This window comes from Podarcis muralis, chromosome 2, assembly GCF_964188315.1.
Source record: "Podarcis muralis chromosome 2, rPodMur119.hap1.1, whole genome shotgun sequence".
NCBI lineage: Eukaryota > Metazoa > Chordata > Lepidosauria > Squamata > Lacertidae > Podarcis > Podarcis muralis.
In genome coordinates, this window is record NC_135656.1 from 775,255 (window position 1) to 797,223 (window position 21,969).

A 21,969-nucleotide genomic window follows, 5' to 3' on the forward strand; every position below is an offset into this window, starting at 1 on the left:
AGTGGGTGTAGGTAGCAGCCGCCACCCAGAGGGTGTAAGGGAAGGCCTGGTTTCACTCCACAATTATCCTTTAAACTGTCCTCAGGCCTGGGCCAAAATATCGTGCTGCCTGGGAGGAATGACGAGATCTCTCATTTTCAGGCACAGAAGTGGATAGGAATGGCAGCCCAGTCTTACTTCAACCCCGGCACTGGGGTCGTGCCCTGCCCTGCACCTGAGGGTATGAGTCTGGCTTAAGGGATGCAGGACCAGCCATATGGCACACACAGCTCTGCCCCCCAACATTGGGAATGGGCGGGGAGGACTCAGGAGGAATAGCCAGAGAGTGCCACTGCCTGATGCAGATGCCTCATTCTGCTGGCCCCGTTTTGCCCGTAAAGCCTTTCCTACAGATATAGACAGAAGTGATTACAACCACCCTCAAAGTTTCCAGAATGTTGCCCCTCTATTATGATCTCTCTCGTAAGCATTCATCCTCGGGGCAAACGTTTTATGCAATGGAGGGAATGTCAGCTTTGTTACCTCCTAACTTTTCTAGCTGCCATGACTGTAATACACATATCTGCAAACATTTTATACACAAGTACAGGTGTGTCTTTGCAGTGAATCTATCACCCCTATTCCCCCCAAAACCAACCTACAATCAGAGTGAGATCTAACATGTGTACACGTCCAAACACATTAACATTTCCTCCCCCCCCCCCCATCTCCTGCGAATGAAAGACTGAATCCAAGAGTCTGAGTTCCCTTTCCCTAACTACTCTGCTTAGGCCAAAACAATCAATGCTAAACTGTAGGATCAGAGGATGCATGGACAGTGGTGTTTTTTTAAATTGCATGTTTGTGTGTGTGACCGCCCAGATAGACTGGATCAGGGGTCGGCAACCCAAGGCCCATGGGCCACGGGGGTTTAACCATCCCATGAGCTGCCCCCAAACCGAGCCACGCGCTCGGCGAGTCCCCACGCGCTGCACTAAATTGGCGTGGTGTGGTGTGGGGACTTGCTTCCGTGTCACTAGAAATCACATCTGCACAGACGCAGATGCTGGAAATGGCAGGCGCATGCGCCCATGTGCGATCCAGCCCATGGAGGGATCTCTGCTGGAGTGAACCAGCCCAGGCGAGGTAAACCTTGCTGACCCCTGGACTGGATTGTCCTGGTTGGCAAGACACCCACTGCTCTAAAGCCCCTCTAATCCGGAGGTAAGTCAAAGATCCTAAGGCTGCCCACTGACTTCTCGGGTTTCACTGACTTTCGAGTCAATTTGCTTATGCACACAAACTGTGATGTGAGCTCCATTGAGCACAGTGGAAAGTCCTTTTAGGTAAACAGACCCAGGACTGGGTTGCACATTCTTTTAAAACCAACTGGAAGTAAACATGAGCTGCAGGCCTTAGGGCAGGGATGGGGAACCCAACACCCTCCAGATGTTGTTGCTGCCCTTCCAGCATCCCAGACCACTGGGCTAGGGCTGGCGGGGTGGACTGGTGGGATGGAGTCCTTCGACAGCTGGAGGGCTACAGGCTCCTCTATTCTGCCTTATGGCCTTTCATGGCGTTCAGTGGGGCTTCCGCCATAGGACTGCAACCATACTCCTGCATAATCAATAGCTTCATCAGGCCAGGCAAGAACCACAATATCCCAACATGACTGACTGACTCTCCTAACAGTAAACCCAACTTGTCTCCAAGCTTTGCACTCTGTTCACAACAGCCAACAGGTGAGAGGAGCCACAGGTGAGAGCGGAGTGCAGGGTGGGGACCAAAGGTGGACAAACAACCCCGGAAGGAACATGACACGTCCCCCACCAGAGGTACACCCCATACACCCCACACATCCTGCTATGTATATACCATGAATTAAATCATATGACTTTTCCCCAAATCCTGGGCATGACAGTTTGTGAAATGTGTTGGGACTTGTCGCTCCATGAGGAGCAAATGAGATCTAGGATTTTGGGGCGTAGCCATGTGCTTTAAATGCATGGTCTTCAGTTGCGCCCAACATCTGCTGCCTGAGGCGGTGGCTGTGGACCCCGTCCGGCTGCAGGACCCTGTGCCCTCACTGCAACTGGCCTGATAGCGGGGGTGCTATTGGAGTATCACATTCAGGTGCGCCCTTGGGAACCTGTGCCCCTCTAGACTGGGGCAGGGGGGAAATCTCTGGGTCACTCTTCTGCCCTCTCCCCTTCTCCCGCGACCCCCCCCCCATTCCTCCCCCCCGGGATGCCGAAACCTGCCGTGGCCGCAAGTGGCCGGCCAGGGGCCCGAGTGGCGTCTTCCTCCTGGGGGCCGCAGAGATGCCGCCCCCTGCAATCCTCTCTGAGGCGCCCGCTTGCCGGGCTGGGTGGCTCCGAGGGCCTCGGGCGAGGCGAGGAAGGCGGGCCCAAGGAGGCCGCCCGAGGCGGAGAGAGGCGCGCCCGCCGGCCGGGGCGCAGTCGGCGCTTGGCGGGCCGAGGCGGCACTTCCCTCTTGCTCCGGCTTTGTTCCGCGCGCGAGAGCGGCCAGGCCGGCGCTGCTCCGCGATGCCTCCCGGGCGCCGCTCCAGGAAGCAGCCGCGGCGGGAGCGCGGCGCCCACCACTAGAGCGCGGCGGCGGAGAGCGGCGGGCTCGGGGCGCGCAGGTAAGCGCTGCCTTTCGTCTTCGGGGCCGCGCGGGAAGCGGGAGGCAAGGCGGCGGCGGGGAAGGACTGCGGAGCGGAGCCTGGGCGGACCGGCTCTTGCCCTCGGTCGGGGAGAAGGGGTTGCGGAAGCAACAAAGGCGGGCGGCTCCCGGGAGCCTCGACCAGGCAGGGCCACTTCGGGGGAGGGGACCCACTGGCCGCCCCCGGCTCCCTGCGAGCCTGCCTGCGCGGTCGCCATCCCTCGAGGCATCCAAGCAAACCTTCTCTCCTCAGTCCTATTAACGTGGAGTTGGTGGGAAGACAGGCTTCCGTGCCCCACCTTGAGCTCTTTGCAGGGAAGGCGGGAATAGAAATGCAACAGAAGTTATTCACGGGTTGTTTCTTCCATGAGAATCTAAGAACAACCCTATTATCGCTTCACGAGCTAAAGCTGTGTTAGATAGAACTAAGTGTGAGTATTTGCCATAGTTTTGTTCACAATAATATCCTTTTGGGAAAGTGTCCGTGGGCTGCCAGAGTTTGCATTTTGCCAATAAGTCGCCTCATATGGTTGTATTTTTTCTTCAGAGCAGTCACTGGTGAAAATTACCTGTCTTGCAAAAATAATGTGCTACCAAATGGCAGCGGCACAGATGTTGTTCGATATCAGGATCGGCATATTCAGTGGTAACTGAGTAATCTTGATAACATGAAGCAAAACTTCAGAAATCCTCCTTTCCAACAAATGGTCTTTCACTGTCCAAAGAACTGTTGTTCTTTTTGCACAAACAAAAACAGCTTAGAGTGACATCGCTCAAACTTCTCTGTTTCTTCAGCAGAAAAGTAATTGACAAATTTGGGCGAAGCAAACTTCAAATCACCCTTGACTTAACTATTAATTAACCGCTGTTAATTAACCACAGTGACAGATCTGGCAAAAGTCCAGGGAATTGTTTTCCTTGACTATTATCGCTTGCCTCGGATGTGCAGGCTGCTTAAAACAGCTCCATGTAGGGAGCTGCACCTTGTGGTGAACCCTGCAGCCAGAGAGCGGTTTGCAAGTGTTCTAGAAAGCCTAGAGCAGGCATGTCCAAAGTCCGTTTTGGGGACCTAATCCGGCCCACTGGTCGGTTTAATCTGGCCCCTGTGGCAGTTTAACAACTTCACACATCTCAGTGTGTGAAACAAAATACCTCCTGAGATGTGTGCAAACCTGGTGGCCACCTACAAGGAACGGTCGACCTCTGTAATTGCCAACAAGGGTTTTGCCACCATGTACTAAGTCATCTTTTGCAAAGGGATCAAATACTTATTTCACTCATTATAATGCACATCAATCTCTGACTTTTGTCTTCTGGGTTTCTGGGGGTTTTCCTGTTGTTATTCTGTCTCTCACAGCTACAATAAACCTACAATTAAAATTATGGACCGGTCATTTCTTCGTCAGAGGGCAAACGGGCAAATTTAGCAGGGGATCAAATACTTTCCCCCCTCACTGTACATCAGGAACAAAGGGACAGGGAGGAGGTAAAGATCTACATTGGGATCTACTGCCCCGTGAATCCTCTTGCCTGAGGCAGTCTCCTCACCTTGCCCCATGGGTGGGCTTCTCCTGCCTGACTTGGTGGAAAGGTGCTCCTGAATTACACCAAATGACTCCGTTTGAGGAGGGACGGTGGTTGTCAGTGTGTCCATGTGCACCATTTTCTCTTTACTTGGAGTTGCATCTTTCTAATGGGGGGCAGGGAGTTGCAGGAAGGGCATGGAAATTTGAGATTACTGTATTTGAAAAATGCTGCATTTGGAGAAGGAGTCTGAACTTGTTTAAGAGCAGGAGGCAGTGTTTAAAGAATGGGCTGGGTTTGTCCAGCCCATAAAGGAGGGAGGCATTGTGATCACACATAACCAGAGCTGGCTTCTTCCCAGTTGGCTGGAATTCTAACAATTTCAGCATTTCTTTGGGGCAAGGAGAAGGTTTCTAGCCTTCCGGATTGGGAGGCAGCGTTTGAATCAAACTGCTTCTTGGCTAGGAGTCCTGGGTTCCTACCTGTGCTCCTAACTCTTCCAGTGATGAAGCCCTGGAGATGGATCCCAGAAATCCTTTTTCTCAACTTCTCAATGGTCTTCTCAGGGGAACAAGGAACAATTTGTTTCTTGTGAATCATGAGGAGGAATGGGGAGGGCTGAAGGATCTTGATGGAACTTGCGACTGGACTGATAGGTGTCTGCTGTGTATTGTTTTAAAAAGTTGTGCTTCAATACCAGAGAGAAATTGTGGGGTACATGATTGTCTTTATATAGTAAGTGTAAAATGGAGTTGGGGTGTAACCTCAGCATTCTTGGAAGAGCGTGTGCCTCTTTCTCCTATTGCCATATCTGAGCACAAACCCCACAAGTGCACTTTAGCACAGCTGCTTGGCCCAGTATGGGGAAGTGCTTGGTTTGGTTAATAGCGTGGGGTACTTGAGCAACCAATGCCTCCAGGTCAGCAGCAGCAGCAGCAGCAGCAGCAGCAGCAGCAGCAGCAGCAGCAGCAGCAGCAAACAATTCCAAGTTGTTGTGGGAAAGCTGCCTGCATACTCCAGTGGGGTGGGCCAGGGCTGGCCATGCTGGCCCTTAGGGGTTTCCAAAAGCAATGGGGGGTGTCTGTTTTTTCTCTCCATTCAGTGTGGCAGGGTGAGTGACAGACAGAGCTGACACTATGGGGGTGCAGCCAGCCAGCAACTTCTCCTGAACAAACCCTGGCAATGTGAGTGTGAGCCCTGCAAAAGCTCAGTAGTCCTGGTCTCGTGGATTTTTTTTTCTAAACTAGTTTTTATTGGGAGGGTTTTGTGTTACAAAGCAAACAGATAAACAGGGAATGTCTCCACTTTCAATTCATAGTTTTTCACAGTTCATTTACATTTGGTGAGAGACATTTTTGTCATAGCCATCTTGCAGTTGAGGGAAAGGAGAGGTGGAGAGAAAGATTGTTCTTTCCTTCTATTGCCCATTCTTAGTGTGTTTGGGAGGGGTTGTGTCAGCATCACATGGGTAGGTCCTTTGTGTTTTTATTTTTTCTTTATTGATATTGCAAGAGGTTAGGGGTTTCTGAGCTTGGTTAGTCATGTTTAGTAGATTGTGGAGTAGCTCTGTGTGAGGGAGGCCGGCTGGGTTGTTGGGTCACATTAGCCATATGGATTCATATGCTGTTGGAGGGGGTAGATCATTGCTGGTCTCATGTATTTCGGCAAGGCTTTGTGAGAGAGATATTCCAAGTGGACTGTCCCATCCTAATTAGGGATGGTGGAGTGACCTTTTGGATCTTACAACTCGGGGACCAGAATATCTTGAGCTGGCCTCAGATTTGATGCACTGATAGAGCTGATGTTGTTGGCACACTTTACTTCGGCCCCAGATTTCACCACCCTGAACAGCAGGCTTATCCTGAGAGCCAGGGAGCAGCTGTGCAGCCTTATTGTTGAGTCTCCTAGTCTTGTTTGTGAGCACCTCCACCCTTGAGGCTAAGCTGCAAGGTCAGATGTTGCCCAACTGAAAGCAAGGCCAGACAAAAGCCAGGGAAGCATTATTTACCTGTCAGCACTGAGGCTGCCCCACCCCCACCCCGCTCTTTCACTTCCCTGCATTTCAAAGGGATGCGGTAACTATCCCTCCTGCAATTGTTCCTCTCCTCAGCTGAGCTGCTGGCTTATGCAGCCCCTGGGATCCTTTTCAATCCTCTCGGCACAAAACAAAGACACCACATAGGATGCATGCTTTCATACAGAGGGAACCAGGGCCCATATGAGCAGTCAAAGTATCTGGAAGTGAAGTCTGTCTTGCCATCGATGGATAAAGTGAGACCCTAGATGTTTTTATCCGTGGATGAAGATAGACCATAGTTTGTTATTGAAAGAAAGTTGAAAGTGGTTTGAGAAAGGGTTGGTTCCCTGTTCTTTCTTCTGAGTAACCATGGTTAGGATTGCATTATAAGGCGCCGGTGATTAAGGCTGCAGTCCCTTACAACTTCACCTGGGAGTAAGCCCAGGTGGATTTCTTCCTTCTGTGAAGGATGGCACTGTAAAACCCGAAAGATAAGTTTTGCAAGCTCTCAGGTCCTAACGAACAAAATAAGCTTTGCACAATGTCAGGTGGTATTAAAATGGACAAAATAGAGGAAATGGACCTGCCTCTGTCCTTTGAACACCTTAAAATATAATAGAATCATAGGATTACAGAGTTGGAAGGGACCCCAAGAGTCATTTAGTCCAGCCCCCTGCAATGCAAGAATCTCTGCTAAAGCATCCATGACAGATGGCCCTCCAACCTCTGCTTAAAAACCTCCAAGCAAAGAGAGTTCACAACCTCCTGAGGGAGACTGTTCCACTGTTGAACAACTCCTACTGTCAGAAGGTTTTTCCTGATGTTTAGTCGGAATCTTTTTTCTTGTAACTTGAAGCTATTGGTTCGAGTCCTGCCCGCCAGAGCAGGAGCAAACAAATTTGCTCCATCTTGATAGCCCTTGAGGTATTTGAAGACGGCTGTCATATCTCCTCCCAGTCTCCTCTTTTCCAGGCTAAACATACCCAACTCCTTCTACCGTTCCTCAAAAGTCTTGCTTTCTAGACCAATGATCATCTTGGTTGCCCTCTGTCAATATCCTTATATTGTGGTGCCCAGAAGAGGACGCAGTATTCCAGGTGTGGTCTGACCACGGCAGAAGAGGGGGATCTTAACACTAGACTTCTGTTGATGCAGCCTAGAATAGCATTAGCTATTTTTTGCTGCTGCATAACACTGTTCACTCAGGTTAAGCTTTGTGGTCCACTAAGACCCCTAGATCTCTTTCACATATACTGCTAGTAAGCCAGGTGTTCCTCATCTTATACAGTGGTATCTCGGGTTACAGATGCTTCAGGTTACAGACGCTTCAGGTTACAGACTCTGCTAACCCAAAAATAGTACCTTGGGTTAAGAACTTTGCTTCAGGATGAGAACAGAAATTGCGCAGTGGCGGTAGCGGGAGGCCCCATTAGCTAAAGTGGTACCTCAGGTTAAGAACAGTTTCAGGTTAAGAACAGACCTCCGGAACGGATAAGTTTTTAAGTTTTTATGCATCTGGTTCTTCCTGCCTAAGTGCAGAACCTTACATTTGTCCCTACTGAAATACATTTTGTTAGCCTGAGCCCAGTTCTCTAATCTGTTAAAGTCATTTTGAATTCTGATTCTGTCTTCTGCAGCATTAGCCACCACTTCCAGATTGGTGTCATCTGCAAAGTTGATCAATTCCTTCATCCAAGTCATTTATAAAGATGTTGAACAACAACAGGCCCAGGACAGTACCCTGTGGCACCCCACTTGTCACTTTTTTTCCAGGATGACAAGGAACCATTAATGAGTCCTCTTTGGGTTTGATCAGCTACAAATTCACCTAACCGTTACCTCTTTCAACCCACATTTTACCAGCATCCTCACAAGAATATCATGGTGGACTTTGTCAAAATCCTTACTGAAATCAAGGTACACTATGTCCACAGCATTCCTGTGATCCACCAAGCTGGTAACTCCATAAAAAAAAATAATGAGATTCGTTTGACATGACTTGTTTTTTTAGAAACCCATGCTGGTCTTAGTAATCACAGCATCCTTTCTGAGTGCTCACAGACCGAATGTTGAATTATCTGTTCTAGGACCTTTCCTGGTATCAGTGTCAAGCTCACTGGTCAGTAGTTACTTGGGTCTTCCCTTTCCCCCTTTTTGAAGATGGGGACAACATTTGCCCACCTCCAGTCAGCAGGGACCTCACCTGTTCTCCAAGAATTCTCAAAGATCATAGACAAAGGCTCTGAAATTACATCTGCAAACTCCTTTAAAACCCTTGGATACAGCTCATCAGGTCCTGGAGATTTTAATTCATTTAAAGTAGCTAGGTGTTCCCTTTCTACCTCTTTTCCTGTTTTGGTCTGCAGCTCCCTCTTTCCATCATTTATTCTGTTATCACCCGGTCAGGCATTGCTTTCCTTTTGGGTGAAGACAGAAGCAAAGCAGGTGTTGAGTAGTTCAGCCTTCTCTCTGTCACCCAAAAACATTTCTCCACTTTCTCCAAGCAGAGGACCTTGTTCTTCCTCTTAGCTAAAGAAACCATTGTTGTTGTTCTTAGCCTCTTTTGCAAGCCTGATCTCATTCTGAGCTTTCTTGTGCTTGAATGACTCTGGATATCAGCTGATCTAGTTGCAACGATTTTCCTTAAGCACAGAGGTCTCAGCCACATCACACATTATTATTTTTTTAATAGTATTTATTAAGGTTTTAAGTTTACAAAAAGGCAAAAGAAAAAACACCAAATTAAACAATAGCAAAACAACACATCACAATAAAAAAACAGAAAAATAGAAACAATTAAAAACAAAACAAAACAAAAAACAAATCGAACCTTCCCATAACTTATCTTTCATTTGCTTGTTTCCCTGACCTCCTCACACCTCCCTTTTTTGTATTCTAAGTCAATTATCCATTTCAGCAAATCCTTTCCCTCTCTTCAAAATTTTTATCCTGAAAATTTATCTTGATCTTAATATAAGTTTACTTTCCCTCTTTTCACCAATTAACAGTCTATGTTTCTTAAATCTTTGTTACATTTTTGCTAAAATCACATAGATTCATTCCAACATCATTCTAACATTCATTAATTTTACAATGTTTCTGTAAATAGTCTTTAAATTTCTTCCAATCTTCCTCCACCGACTCTTCTCCCTGGTCTCGGATTCTGCCAGTCATTTCCGCCAGTTCCATAGAGTCTATCACCTTCATCTGCCATTCTTCCAGAGTGGGTAGATCTTGTGTCTTCCAATACTTTGCAATAAGTACAGTGGTGCCTCGCAAGACGAAAAGAATCCGTTCCGCGATTCTCTTCGTCTTGTGGTTTTTTCGTCTTGCGAAGCAAGCCCATTAGCGGATTAGCGCTATTAGCGGCTTAGCGGGCTTAGCGGATCAGCTGATAAGCGGCTTAGCGGCTTAGCGGATCAGCTGATAAGCGGCTTAGCGGCTTAGTGGATCAGCTGTTAAGCGGCTTAGCGGATCAGCTGATAAGCGGCTTAGCGGCTTAGCGGATCAGCTGATAAGCGGCTTAGCGGCTTGGGGAAGGGGGGGGGAGGAAAAAAACCCTGCAGGAACTCGCAAGACATTTTCGTCTTGCAAAGCAAGCCCATAGGAAATTCGTTTTGTGAAGCACCTCCAAAACGAAAAACCCTTTCGTCTAGCGGGTTTTCCGTCTTGCGAGGCATTCGTCTTGCGGGGCACCACTGTATTCTTGCTGCTGTTGTGGCATACATAAAGAAAGTTCTGTCCTTCTTTGACACCAATTGGCCGACCATGCCCAGGAGAATGGCCTCTGGTTTCTTCAGAAAGGTATATTTAAATACCTTTTTCATTTCGTTATAGATCATCTCCCAGAAAGCCTTAATCCTTGGGCATGTCCACCAAAGGTGAAAGAATGTACCTTCCGTCTCTTTGCATTTCCAGCATTTATTATCGAGCAAGTGATAAATTTTCGCAAGCTTGACTGGTGTCCTGTACCACCTGTATATCATTTTCATTACATTCTCTCTTAAGGCATTACATGCCGTGAACTTCATACCTGTGGTCCATAACTGTTCCGAGTCAGCCATCATAATGTTATGTCCAACATCTTGTGCCCATTTAATCATAACCGATTTCACCGTTTCATCCTGAGTATTCCATTTCAACAGCAAATTATACATTCTTGACAAATTCTTAGTTTTGGAATCTAACAGTTCTGTTTCCAATTTTGATTTTTCCACCTGGAAGCCAATTTTTTTATCCAAATTATATGCCTCCATTATCTGATAATAATGAAGCCAATCTCACACTCTATTTTTTAATTTTTCAAAACTCTGCAGTTTTAATCTGTCTCCCTCTTGTTCCAAAATTTCCCAATATTTCAGCCATTTAGCCTCCATATTGAGCTTTTTCTGAGCCTTCGCTTCCATTGGTGACAGCCACCTTGGGGTTTTATTCTCAAGCAAATCCTTATATCTTGTCCAAACATTAAACAGTGCTTTTCTGACAATATGGTTTTTAAACACTTTATGTGCTTTGACCTTATCATACCACAGATATGCATGCCACCCAAAGACATTATTAAAGCCTTCTAAGTTCAACACATCAGTGTTCTCAAGAAGCATCCATTCTCTCAACCAGCAAAAAGTGGCTGATTCATAATAAAGTTTTAAGTCTGGCAGGGCAAATCCACCTCTTTCCTTAGCGTCAGTTAATATCTTAAATTTTATTCGAGGTTTCTTGCCCTGCCAGACAAATCTAGATATATCTCTCTGCCACTTCTTGAAGCACTCCATTTTATCTAATATTTGCAATGTTTGAAACAAAAACAACATCCTTGGCAATACATTCATCTTTATCGCAGCAATTCGGCCTAGCAATGATAACTTCAGATTTGACCATATTTCTAGATCCTTTTTCACTTCTATCCAACATTTTTCATAGTTATCCTTAAACAGATTCACATTCTTAGCAGTCATATTAACCCCTAGGTATTTCACTTTCTTAACCAATGTTAATCCTGTCTCCTTCTGAAACCTTTCTGTCTCCGTCACTGTTAAATTTTTCTCTAAAACTTTAGTTTTCATCTTATTCAACTTAAATCCCGCTACTTGTCCAAATTCTTGGATCACTTCCAGTACTCTTTTGGTACTAGATTCTGGCTCCTGTAATGTCAATACCAGATCATCAGCAAATGCTTTCAGTTTGTACTGTTTAGCTCCAACTTGTATACCTTTAACTGTTTGGTCCCTTCTAATCATGTTTAAAAGAACTTCCAGGACTGATATAAAAAGCAATGGAGAGATTGGGCAACCTTGTCGTGTTCCTTTCTCTATCTTAAATTCTTCCGTCACTACATTGTTTACAATTACACATCACACATTTAAAGCACTCTTATACCACTTGAGCAGTCCTGGAGAATCCTGGGAGCTGTAGTTTGTTAAGGGTGCTGGGAACTGCAGCTCTATGAGGCCAGCACCCTTTAGAAGGTGCAGTTCCCAGGATTCTCCATGACCCTTAACAGTGATATAACAGTACTTTAAATATGCTTTGAGAATGTGAGCAGAGCTACCGTGGGGGGGGGGGGCAGAAAAGGAAACGGGGACTTCTGAGAAAAACTGGCAGGTGGGTATTTGTTTCTTGTGGTGTACATCCACTCCATAGTCATTGCGGGGGACTCAAGAATCTTTTTAGTGCTGTTTTTACTTGGCAGCTGTGGGGGATTCAGGCAGCATTTCTGCTGGTACCAATTTTTATTTTGTGGGAAATCTCATCATCTTCTCAGTGATCAAGCCACATATGTCACCACACTAGGAAACAGCAACTTCATTCACAGCTGACATTTTCCGTTGCCAGTCTGAGTGTTGCATGAGCAGTGGCTGCAGGGCCGTCATGGGTGCCTTTCTTTTGGAGCATCTGTGAGTCAGAACAAGAGCTCCCCACCTGGAGAAAGCACTGTTCTAGGAGGTCCGAGGCCTCTACAAATTCTGAATCTCTCTTTGACGGAATCCCTTTTGATGGCATCGTACGCTGGATGTTCAAGGCGTCTGCTGAACACTTTTTTTTCTGGCAACTGAAGCATAATAAGTATTTTCTGTTCTTGTGCCCTGGTGGTAGCAGAGAGAAGGGTGCAATCCATTCTCTGCAGTATAGGTGAGCTTTGCTTCCTGTGTTCAGTCAGTGGTACCATCAGGGCAGGGTAGGATTATGGGGGCAGAAGGCCAGGAATCCCTTCACCAGGCTGAGCAGAAGGGATCCGACGAACCACACTTTGAAATAAGTGAAGCAAGACCTTCAAGGGAGAGGACTGTAAGCCCATGAAGCGCAATGCCAGCATCAATAGCCACTCAGACACCTCCCACACCTGTCTGCATATGCAAATAATAGTGATGCTTACTATTTACATAATGCATTTCAAAGAGTCAGAGTCACATATGCTGTCTCTGTAATCTTCACAATAGCCCCACAAAGGGCAGCAGCACTTGCTGTAGGGCTGTCTAATGAGTTCATGGCTGAAGTGACATTTGAACTAGGAACTTCAAGCTTACGTTCTGAGCCATCTTCCACATTTTGTATTGGAAATTGTTGCTTTTCCTAAAGCATTGCATAAAATGATTGCCCACATTTCAGAACATTGTTTTACACTTGCAAAAATTGTAACAAACAAATATTTTGAGGTGTTGTGAAGAATTGCCAATGGGCTAGAAAATTAATCTCTTTAAGCCATGGATGAAAGTTGGGCATGTCGTTGTTGTTGTTGTTGTTGTTGTTGTTGTTGCTGCTGCTACTACTAATACTAGGTAAAAGGTACCACTACTACTACTACTATTACCAACATTACAACATTCCAGCTGTTTTCTACTCAGTCTTCACCAATACTTTATCAAGCCCTGACCAAGCCTTCACCTATGTCTTGAAGGTGCAAGACCCCTCAGTTAGCAGAAGCATATGCTGCAAAGTTTTGCATCTCAGATTACAAGTAAGGAATAGCATGTTTGAATACTCCCCCATATAAAAAGACTTCTGCATATAGAACACTTTCAGTATACCTAAAGTCCTTTGCTTATTAGGGGTTACCCCACATTTTCTTCAGAAAATTGCTTTGCACAGGTAACTACCATAGAGTTAACAAAAAATTTCAAAAGTGGGGGGTCCGTGACTTGGCACTTGAAAAATAGGGGTCCTTGGTAATTAGGTAAAACAACAGCACGAGTTGCAAATGAAGCTTTTCAAGGCTTAAGATGATGCTGAGAGATCAAGCTGATATGCAAAGGGGATTGGTTGAAACAATGGCAACCCTGATCTGTGTCTACTCCAAGCCAAATAACTCCACATTCCACCTGACTCCACATTTCACCTCCCCCACCCCCCAAATAAATCCTCCCTCCTTTCTTTTGCAGCTACAGTAGTATCTCAGTTTAAGAACAGTCCGGTTTAAGAACAATTTGGTTTACAAACTCTTGCAAAACTGGAAATAGTGTCTTGGTTTGTGAACTTTACCTCGGTCTAAGAACGGAATCTGAATGGTGGAAGGGCACCGGCGGTGGGAGGCCTCATGAGGGAAAGTGTGCCTTGGTTTAAGAACGGTTTTGGTTTAAGAACGGACTTCTGGAACGGATTAAGTTTGTAAACAGGGTACCACTGTAGTTTGAAGAGAAGCAGGAAGAACTTAGAGCTGTGCTCCTTTAAGGAAGACTGTTTTTCTGCATTGTATTTTTCAAGCGCGTGGACTGGTTTGCAGAGTGCAGGAAACAGCTAGCAGAGCTCCTTATCACATTGCTGCTGGTGTTCTCAGCGCTGTGTGGGGAACAGGTCTGGTGGCCAAGTGCAAAAGGGACCAGCCCTGTCCCTTCTCCAGTTGTGTAGCAGAGGAGATTTCAGCAGGGGAAGCTTGTTGAAGCCCAAGTGGGGAACTGCTGTGGTGCTCAGGTCCTACTTCTGGGGATCCCATGGGCACCTGGATGGCCATTGTGAGAACACGATGCTGGGACGAGAGAGGCCTTTGGTCTGACCCGGCAGGAGTGCCCTAAAAGTGCTAAAGGTGCAGGAGCCCCTGTCCTCCTTTGGGCTTCCCTAGGAACAGGAGGCATCATGCAAGCGATTTTTAAAACCTGACATTGCAGAGATGTTTTTTAATCTAAAGCATAGCTGGTGAGAAGCCAATCTGAATCTTGCTCTTCCCCCGCCTTTTCATTTTTATCATCTATGCCAAGCTGCTGTGTTTGCATTATTCTTGGAATTACAAGGCATCTTGGCTGCAGATATGCAGGCATCGCAGGAGTTGCCAGCCATGTTCAGAAGACGAAGAAAAAGGCGGCTTCATTCTGTAAAAGCTCAGGGACTGCTCCTTGCACATGTTGCATGTGCTGTGCTAGCTTGGTTGGCTTAGCACAAATGTGTGGGAGAGAAGATGATGACTGCTTCATTTCTTCCAATTGCACACACAATGCTGGTGCTTCTCAGCCACAGGGACTACCATGGTCAAAACGAAAGCATCCTTTATGTTGGGTCTTGGGGGATCAGGGGCACTTGAGCATCGCTCTCTGCCCTCAAACCAAGTGCTGCATGAATACAAATGTAGGGTGTTCTATTTTTCTAGAATGCCTCCCTTGTTCTCTTAGAATGGCAAGGGCACCCACCTGAGAGGTGCTGGAACTGAGTTCCTGCGAGTTCCTGCTGAAAAAAGCCCTGGGCATGATTCAAGAAAGTTCTTGGGTGTGTAGAACAAGGGCCAATCATGTAATGAGGCTCCCCACTTTGGTACAGGCCCTGCACTCCCTAGATCTACGCTAGAGGGGGATCCCCAGGAGAGTTTAAGGGGGCACTCAGGAGGCATGAGGGAGAGAGTAGGAAACTCACTGTGTGAGTGAAACTCACTTTCCATGCACATACCCCACTCAGCACTACATTGAATTTTGGCTGTTATGACTTGATTGCATAGTCAATTGTTACACAGTTGTATCAATGCTCAGAGTAGACCAATTGAAGCTAATGGACCTGGCTGCGTTAAGTTCATTAATTTCAGTGTGTCTACTCTAAGTAAGACCAACACTGGATACGGTCCTATGTGTCTGCACCGATCATTGCCCAAGCATTCCTCAGACAGACCTTCAATGAGCCTCTTAGACATCACTAAGCCCAGAGCAATGTGAGACCCTTATTAAAACCCTAGTTAGGTTTCCTCCTTGATACACAGAAATGAGGAGGAAGAATCCTAAGGGTGAGACCTTGACATAGGAGAAGCTGAGAGGATAAGCTGATAACAAGCAGCAGAGAAAGAAAACATAGAGCCGTGATCAGTAACCAAGGGCCTGTGGACCAAATGCAGCCTGGTGGGGGTCACCACCTGAGTTTCTGGCTCCTAAGCAAGGGAGGGGGAGAAATGTAAGAAGCAGAAGCCGTGGGACTTTCTGTGGTGATGGTGTAGCCTTCCCTCTCTAGTCCCTCCCCAGAGAGAAGCAAGGAAGGCTCTGTAGAAAAATGGGGGTTTACTCAGGGTGTCACGCCAGAGTAGGTGCTGATGCTCTTGGGGGTGGGAGGTGGGGTTATGGGACTCACAAAGGCACCTGTGCAGTAACTGCTGTTCTCGGGTATACTTTGGGGGTGGGGCATCAGCAGGTAGCAACAGAAATCAGCTCAAACACTTCCTCTTTTAAAACTTGAGTAGCAACTTTGAATTACTAAAACCTATTGTCATCACCTTTGGCAAATATACAATGACTATTTAAAACACACACCTCATATCTCCCTATGACAGTTTCTGGTACTGATTATAAGGAGTGAGATTATAGGACTGCTGCGTTCACTCCCCAGTGCTTAGTGATGGGTAGGTCCTAGAGTGGAACTATTATTTCCCTGAAACGATTAAAATGAACTCCATCCACCCCATGGCGATAGTTGGCATCTGGAATGTTTGATCATCTTTCCTGGGGGAGACTGTCAAGTAAAACACCCAGACCTGCTCAGGGACTCTGCCGTTGTAATGTCAGGATCTGAAGGCAACACAAGGAACCGCAATGTGTGGATGTGCCTTCAGGAGTCCCTGGCCCAGCCTGGCCACATGACAGCCAAAGAAGCCTCTTTTGCACTGGAGGTCCATGTGATCCGATGCCGATCAGCTGTGGGCTACATATCCCAAGCCAAAGCCTTAAGTGGCAGACTTGCCTGATGAATTTCTACTAGCAGAGAGGTGGGGAAACTTTTATCAGTCCAAGGGCCACATTCCCTTCAGAGAGACCTTTTGGGGGGCCACATGTCAGTAGTGGGTGGAACAATTTCTGCACAAACACAAGCATCTCACTATCCTCCACCCAGAAAAGCAAAGAGGTCCTGTCAGAGTTCATGGATGTGTTTCTGCCAGGCAAAACCATGCAATTTGAGGGTCAAGCCAGGGAGAGGCATGGCCTGGGGAGAGAGGGTGGGCCTGAGAGGGAGTTCAGAGGACCAGACAGGGAAGGGCCACAGTTGAAGGGGCCCCAGGCCTGAGGTCCCCCCCCTTCTACACCAGCATCTGGAAAGTGGGGCTGACCTACATAGCTGCATATGTTTATAGCAATGGCTGGGCCAGGGTCCACAGACTTGGGCTTTTGAAGTTCTATCTACACACATGCACGTTTGCTGTGGGGTCAGCAAACACTCAGCAAACACATTTGTTGTTCAAACTGTAGAAATGCCCACATTCTCTCTCACACAAAGGCAGAAATTCAGCATGGTGCTATGGCAATTGTTCCATCAGTGCAAGAATGATTACTCCTCTCCCCCTGCCATGTGCAGGTTCTCCTGAACTCCTCCCCTGAGCTCATTTGGAGGATGGGGGAGGAAGCCCCTTTTTGCTAGTGGAAGTCCTTCAGCTTCCCTCCTCCCCCAGTCGTCCTCCTGCTGCTGCTGTGGTCCCCCCAAGCTAAGCCATGGTTTGGCTCAGTGCTACTTCCAAGCCCAAGCTCATAGTTTGTCTCCCCCAGACAAACCATAAGTAGCAAGCCAACAGCAAACCTTGGCTGCAGCTTGTGGCTTGTATAGAGTGAGACAAACCCTAAGCTCAGGTTTAGATGTAATACAAAGCCAAGCCATGGCTAATTCTAGATAGTGTGGCAGCAGGACAAGGGGAGGAATGGAGCAGACATGATTTTTATTGTGCACACCCTCACACTTGCACATTCACATTTGGCCATGGATTGGCTCAGTCTTGCATGCAAACCTGGTTGTAGCTTGCACAGCTGGAACAGGAAAAGTATGGTTGGGTCAAATCAGTCATGGCCATGAAACAGGGCATAGTCAGAAAAAGGATCTTATTCTTGCCTTGAAGGTCTGCTATTTCTCCATCCCTCTTCAGATGGAAATACACTAGGGAGCAGAAATTTGACTCACCCAGCTGTCCTTCCTTCCATTCAGGGTTGTAACATACAGTAGCTCTCCAATAAGCGTAATTGGGATTAAGAAGAAGGCCAGATGGTGCGTGGTTTATGGAAACCAATCCCCGGTTCTTGGATGGTCAGAGCAGAGTGCAAAGTTTGTTTTAAAACCAAACGCTGCCACCTCACCCATCCAACTGCTCTTTCCACATTCCAGCACAGACCCTGCTGTGCTGGCTGTTGCTGCTGCCATTGTTATGATGTCACGGGGAAGTGAACCAATCGCAGCCTCTTTTCTCTGTTGCTAAGGGAAGGAGCTGTTGGCTCAGGGCCCTGCACCCTACCCTGTGGGCTCCCAGCACAGCCCCATGCAAGGGAGAGTTTCATGGTTGAATCCAGTCCTTTCTACTTATTTTTTACTTTCCTGGCACTCCAAGGTTGTCTGCACCACACAACTCAAGCGCATGGCTTCCCCCAAAGAACCCTGGCTGGGAGCAGCAGTTTACCTCTCGCAGGGCTGCAATCCCCAACACCTTCCATAAACTACACTTCCCAGGATTTCTGGGTGGCAGCGGAAAGCAATGTGCTTTAAATGGGTGGTGTGAGCTGAGTGCATCAAGTTTGGTGTAAGGTGTGAAGGATTTGAGCGGTGACCCGAAAGGCGAGGTTTGGTGGGCTTTCTCCATGCTTCAGTGGTGCCAGGGATGAAGAGGCCTAGCTGTGTTCTTTTTTCAAGGAAGAACAGTGGCACTTGCCAGAGCCTCCCTTCTCTGGGCCCAGGTGATGGACGCGGCTTCTGCTTTCTTTCTCCTGTGCCCTTAGGTGGCCTTGTTCATGTTATGGAACAAGGATGGGGAATCTGTGGCCCCCACGGTTGTCAGACTCTAGTTCCCATCAGCTACAGCCAGAATGTGAGTTGTCGTAGTGGTGGCTGGTGCCCTTTAGAAGTGGAAGAGTGAAAGGCAGGGAGACCAACAGAGAATCACAGAATTGTAGAGTTGGAAGGGACCCTAGGGATCATCTAGGCCAGCGGTCTGCAACCTTTAAGACAAAAAGAGCAACTTGGACCGAAGAAAAAAAAACTGGGAGCCGCAAAACCATTGCGACATTTAAAACAGTCAGGGCACACAATGCGCCTCCTCCCCTCGCTAGTATCCGCCCCGGAGCCGCGGCAAAGGTGTAAAAGAGCCACATGCGGCTCCAGAGCCGTGGGTTGCTGACCCCTGATCTAGGCCAACCTTCTGCAATGCAGGAATCTCAAAGCATTCATGACACGTGGCCATCCAACTTCTGCTTAAAAACCTCCAATGGAGAATCTCCCTCCTTTCAAGGGAACCTGTTCCCAGGGGCGAAGGAAGGGGTGTGTGGTGGGGGCGGGATGCCCCGGGTGTCACCACTCAGGGGGGTGACAAAATGCCAGGCGGCACACACCATGGGGCCTGCAGCACACCTGAACCACACATCTATCCTGGGAGAGATGTGGTGGCTTGAGTGCCCGCAGGCTCTGCCACTGCCCAGAAAGCCCACCCACTGCTGTAGAGCAGCTGAGTGGGTGGAGACAGGGAGACTCCTCAGTGGCCCCGTGGAGCATCCTGCCCCACCTGGACCTGCCCCTGGGCACCCAATTGGCTTGCTCTGCTGCTGCCTGTTTCACTGTTGAATAGCTCTTATCATCAGAAAGTTCTTCCTGATGTTGAGTTGGAATCTCCTTTCTTGTAAGCCAAGAAGCCATTGCTTTGGGTCCTGCCCCCTGGAACAGCAGAAAACAAGCTTATTCCCTCTTCCACGTGATAGCCCTTGAGATATTTGAAGATGGCTCTCCTCTCTTCTCTCAGACTCCCCTCTTCCAGGCTAAACCTACCCAGCTCCCTGCATCGTTCTTCATAAGGCTTGGTTTCCAGACCTAGGGAGAACCAGAACCAACAACAGGCACAGCCCCCCCACCCATCCTGAATTCTGCAGGGCAATATGGAAATGAAGGAGGAAGGAGCTGGCGGGCAGTGCTGCCCCCTGAACCTGGGGCAGCCAGGAAGGGGCTGGCTAAGGGCAGGTTGTGGGGGGTGGAGCAGTGCCCTCTGTGCCCTGATGGAGCACCCTCTACCAGCTGCAGTCCAATGTTATCCGGAGGACCAGCAGGGAAAAGCTGTTGCGGGATTCGCTGCCTCAGGGCCCCAAATAACTTGACCAGCCTTGGATGGTATAATCTAATTCTTATTTATTTGCATTCATTCACTTCTATGTGACTTACAACAGTGTTTCCCAACCGGTGTTCCGCGGCACACTAGTGTGCCGCGAGACGTTGCCTGGTGTGCCGCGGGAAAAATTGGCGGGGGGGGAATAAAGGGGAAAAAAATTATTCCCCCACCGCCAGGCGTGGGGCTGGGGCGGGGGAAGCCCGAGCTTCCCCCTCCCCCAGAACGGGACCCAGAGCCATGCCGAAGCTGCGCGCAGCTTTGGCATCGCTCTGGGAGCTTGCGGGGCTGGGGGAGGAGGAAGCCCTCCGCCAGCCTCCAAACCATGTCGGGAGACAGCGGGATGGCGCGCTGCGCCTCTCCCGCTGTCCCCCGAGTTTGCGGGGCTGGCGATGGGGAGGAGCAGGCTTCTCCCCCCGCCAGCCTTCCAGCCAAGTCGGGGGGGGAGCGGCAAGGGCGCGCTGCGCCTCTCCCGCTGTCCCCCGAGTTTGCGGGGCTGGCGATGGGGAGGAGCAGGCTTCTCCCCCCGCCAGCCTTCCAGCCAAGTCGGGGGGCAGCGGCAAGGGCGCGCTGCGTTTCTCCGCTGTCCCGGGAAGGCAGGCAGGGGGGAGCAAAGGCTTTCGCCCCCGCCCGCCTTCAGAAGAGGTCAAGGACCTTCAAAAGCCATCCGGGACAGCGGAGAAACGCGCTGCCTTTCTCCGCTCTCCCGGGAAGGCAGGCAGGGGGGAGCAAAGACTTTCGCCCCCGCCCACCTTCAGAAGAGGTCCAGGACCTCTTCTGAAGGCGGGCGGGGGGCGAAAATCTTTGTCCCCCCTGCCTGCCTTCCCAGGGGCTTTTAAATCGCCCCGGACAGCGGAGAAGTCCTCCGCTGTCCCGGGCGATTTTAAAATGCCGCCCGCCAGCATTTTAAGATTGCCCCGGACAGCGGAGAAGTCCTCCGCTGTCCCGGGGTTTTTTAAAATGCTGGGGGTGGGAAGAAAAGCCCTTGTCCCCCCCCCCCCAGCCTTCAGAAGAGGTCGGGGGACAGACTGTCCCCGGACCTGGTCTGAAGGCGGTTTCCCTAGGAACGCATTAATTGATTTTCAATGCATTCCTATGGGAAACCGTGCATCGCAAGACGAAAAACTCGCAAGACGAAGAGACTTGCGGAACGAATTAATTTCGTCTTGCGAGGCACCACTGTATCCGGAGAGGCGGCCTTCAGGCGAGTTTTAATTTTAATTTTCCTTCTCCCACTTAATGCCCCACGCTCGCCCGAGCAGCTTGCAGTCCTCGGTAACCACGGCGACCCGAGGGAGGGGAGGGAACAGGGAAGTCGAGGGCGGCGGCGAGCCGCGATGACGTCAGTGGGCCGCGCCGCCTCGCCCTGGCACAGTGTGAGAGCCCCGGCTAGTGGTGCGAGCTTCAGAATAAGTGGGATCCACGTGCGCGAGACCGAGATCGCGGGTAAGGAGCTCAGCCCTGGGCAGGAGGAAGCGGGGCCGCGCGTGCGGGCCACATCCCCACAGAGAGCGAGCCTCCCCCGGCCCACCTCTCCGGGCAGGTCCACTCGCATGAGGGGGCGGCGATGGCGATGGCCGGCAGCTTGCCTGCAATGCCATCCCTCGAGCAGGCGAGGAGCCCAGAGGCTACCAGATGCGAGTCCTCTTTCCCACCCTGCTCGGGAGTCCAGAGCACTTGGTCGCATTCAGGATCTAGAGTGGGGAAGCGGGGCTTGTGTCTGGGCTGGACACATTGGGCTGCCTGTGCTGCTCGACCTGCGGGGAGAAATCAGGGTGGGAGTCACGACCGTGAGGCAGGGCTGCCAAGTGTGGCAGAAGAGGACACGGCCGTCGCACCTGTCCTTAGGTAGGAGCTTCTTCCGTGTCGACCTGCTGCCCTAAAGTCTTGGCTTTTTTCTTGGCTTTTTGGTGGTTGGCACAGAAGGAAGGCAAGGGGGAGGGGAAAAAATTGAAACTTACACTTTCGTGCGTCCCTCCCGGCGTGACGCTGCGCGCTGACGTCACGGGGCTGTAATGGTGGTGTGCCTCGAGATTTTTTTCATGAAACAAGTGTGCCTTTGCCCAAAAAAGGTTGGGAAACACTGACTTACAATGATAAAGGATACATAATATAAACTAGTAGCGTGCATTTCATAGAATCATAGAGTTGGAATAGACCACAAGGGCAGGAAACACCATCAGAGCACTCCTGACATATGGTTGTCAAGCCTCTGCTTAAAGACCTCCAAAGAAGGAGACTCCACCACACTCCTTGGCAGCAAATG

General features: G+C 49.1%; 1 protein-coding gene across 2 annotated transcripts in view; it reads left to right on the forward strand.

The window, feature by feature from the left end:
- Positions 1–2,421: 2,421 nt before the first annotated feature.
- Positions 2,422–21,969, forward strand: part of LPAR2 (lysophosphatidic acid receptor 2) — a 42,941-nt gene continuing 23,393 nt past the window's right edge. The window contains exon 1 of one of the 2 annotated variants that reach the window (XM_077923716.1): positions 2,422–2,623. The gene's annotated coding sequence lies outside the window, so the exon portion shown is untranslated. Of the gene's footprint in view, positions 2,624–2,809; positions 3,075–21,969 lie in introns of those variants that run through there. The other variant, XM_077923717.1, reaches the window with a different exon arrangement.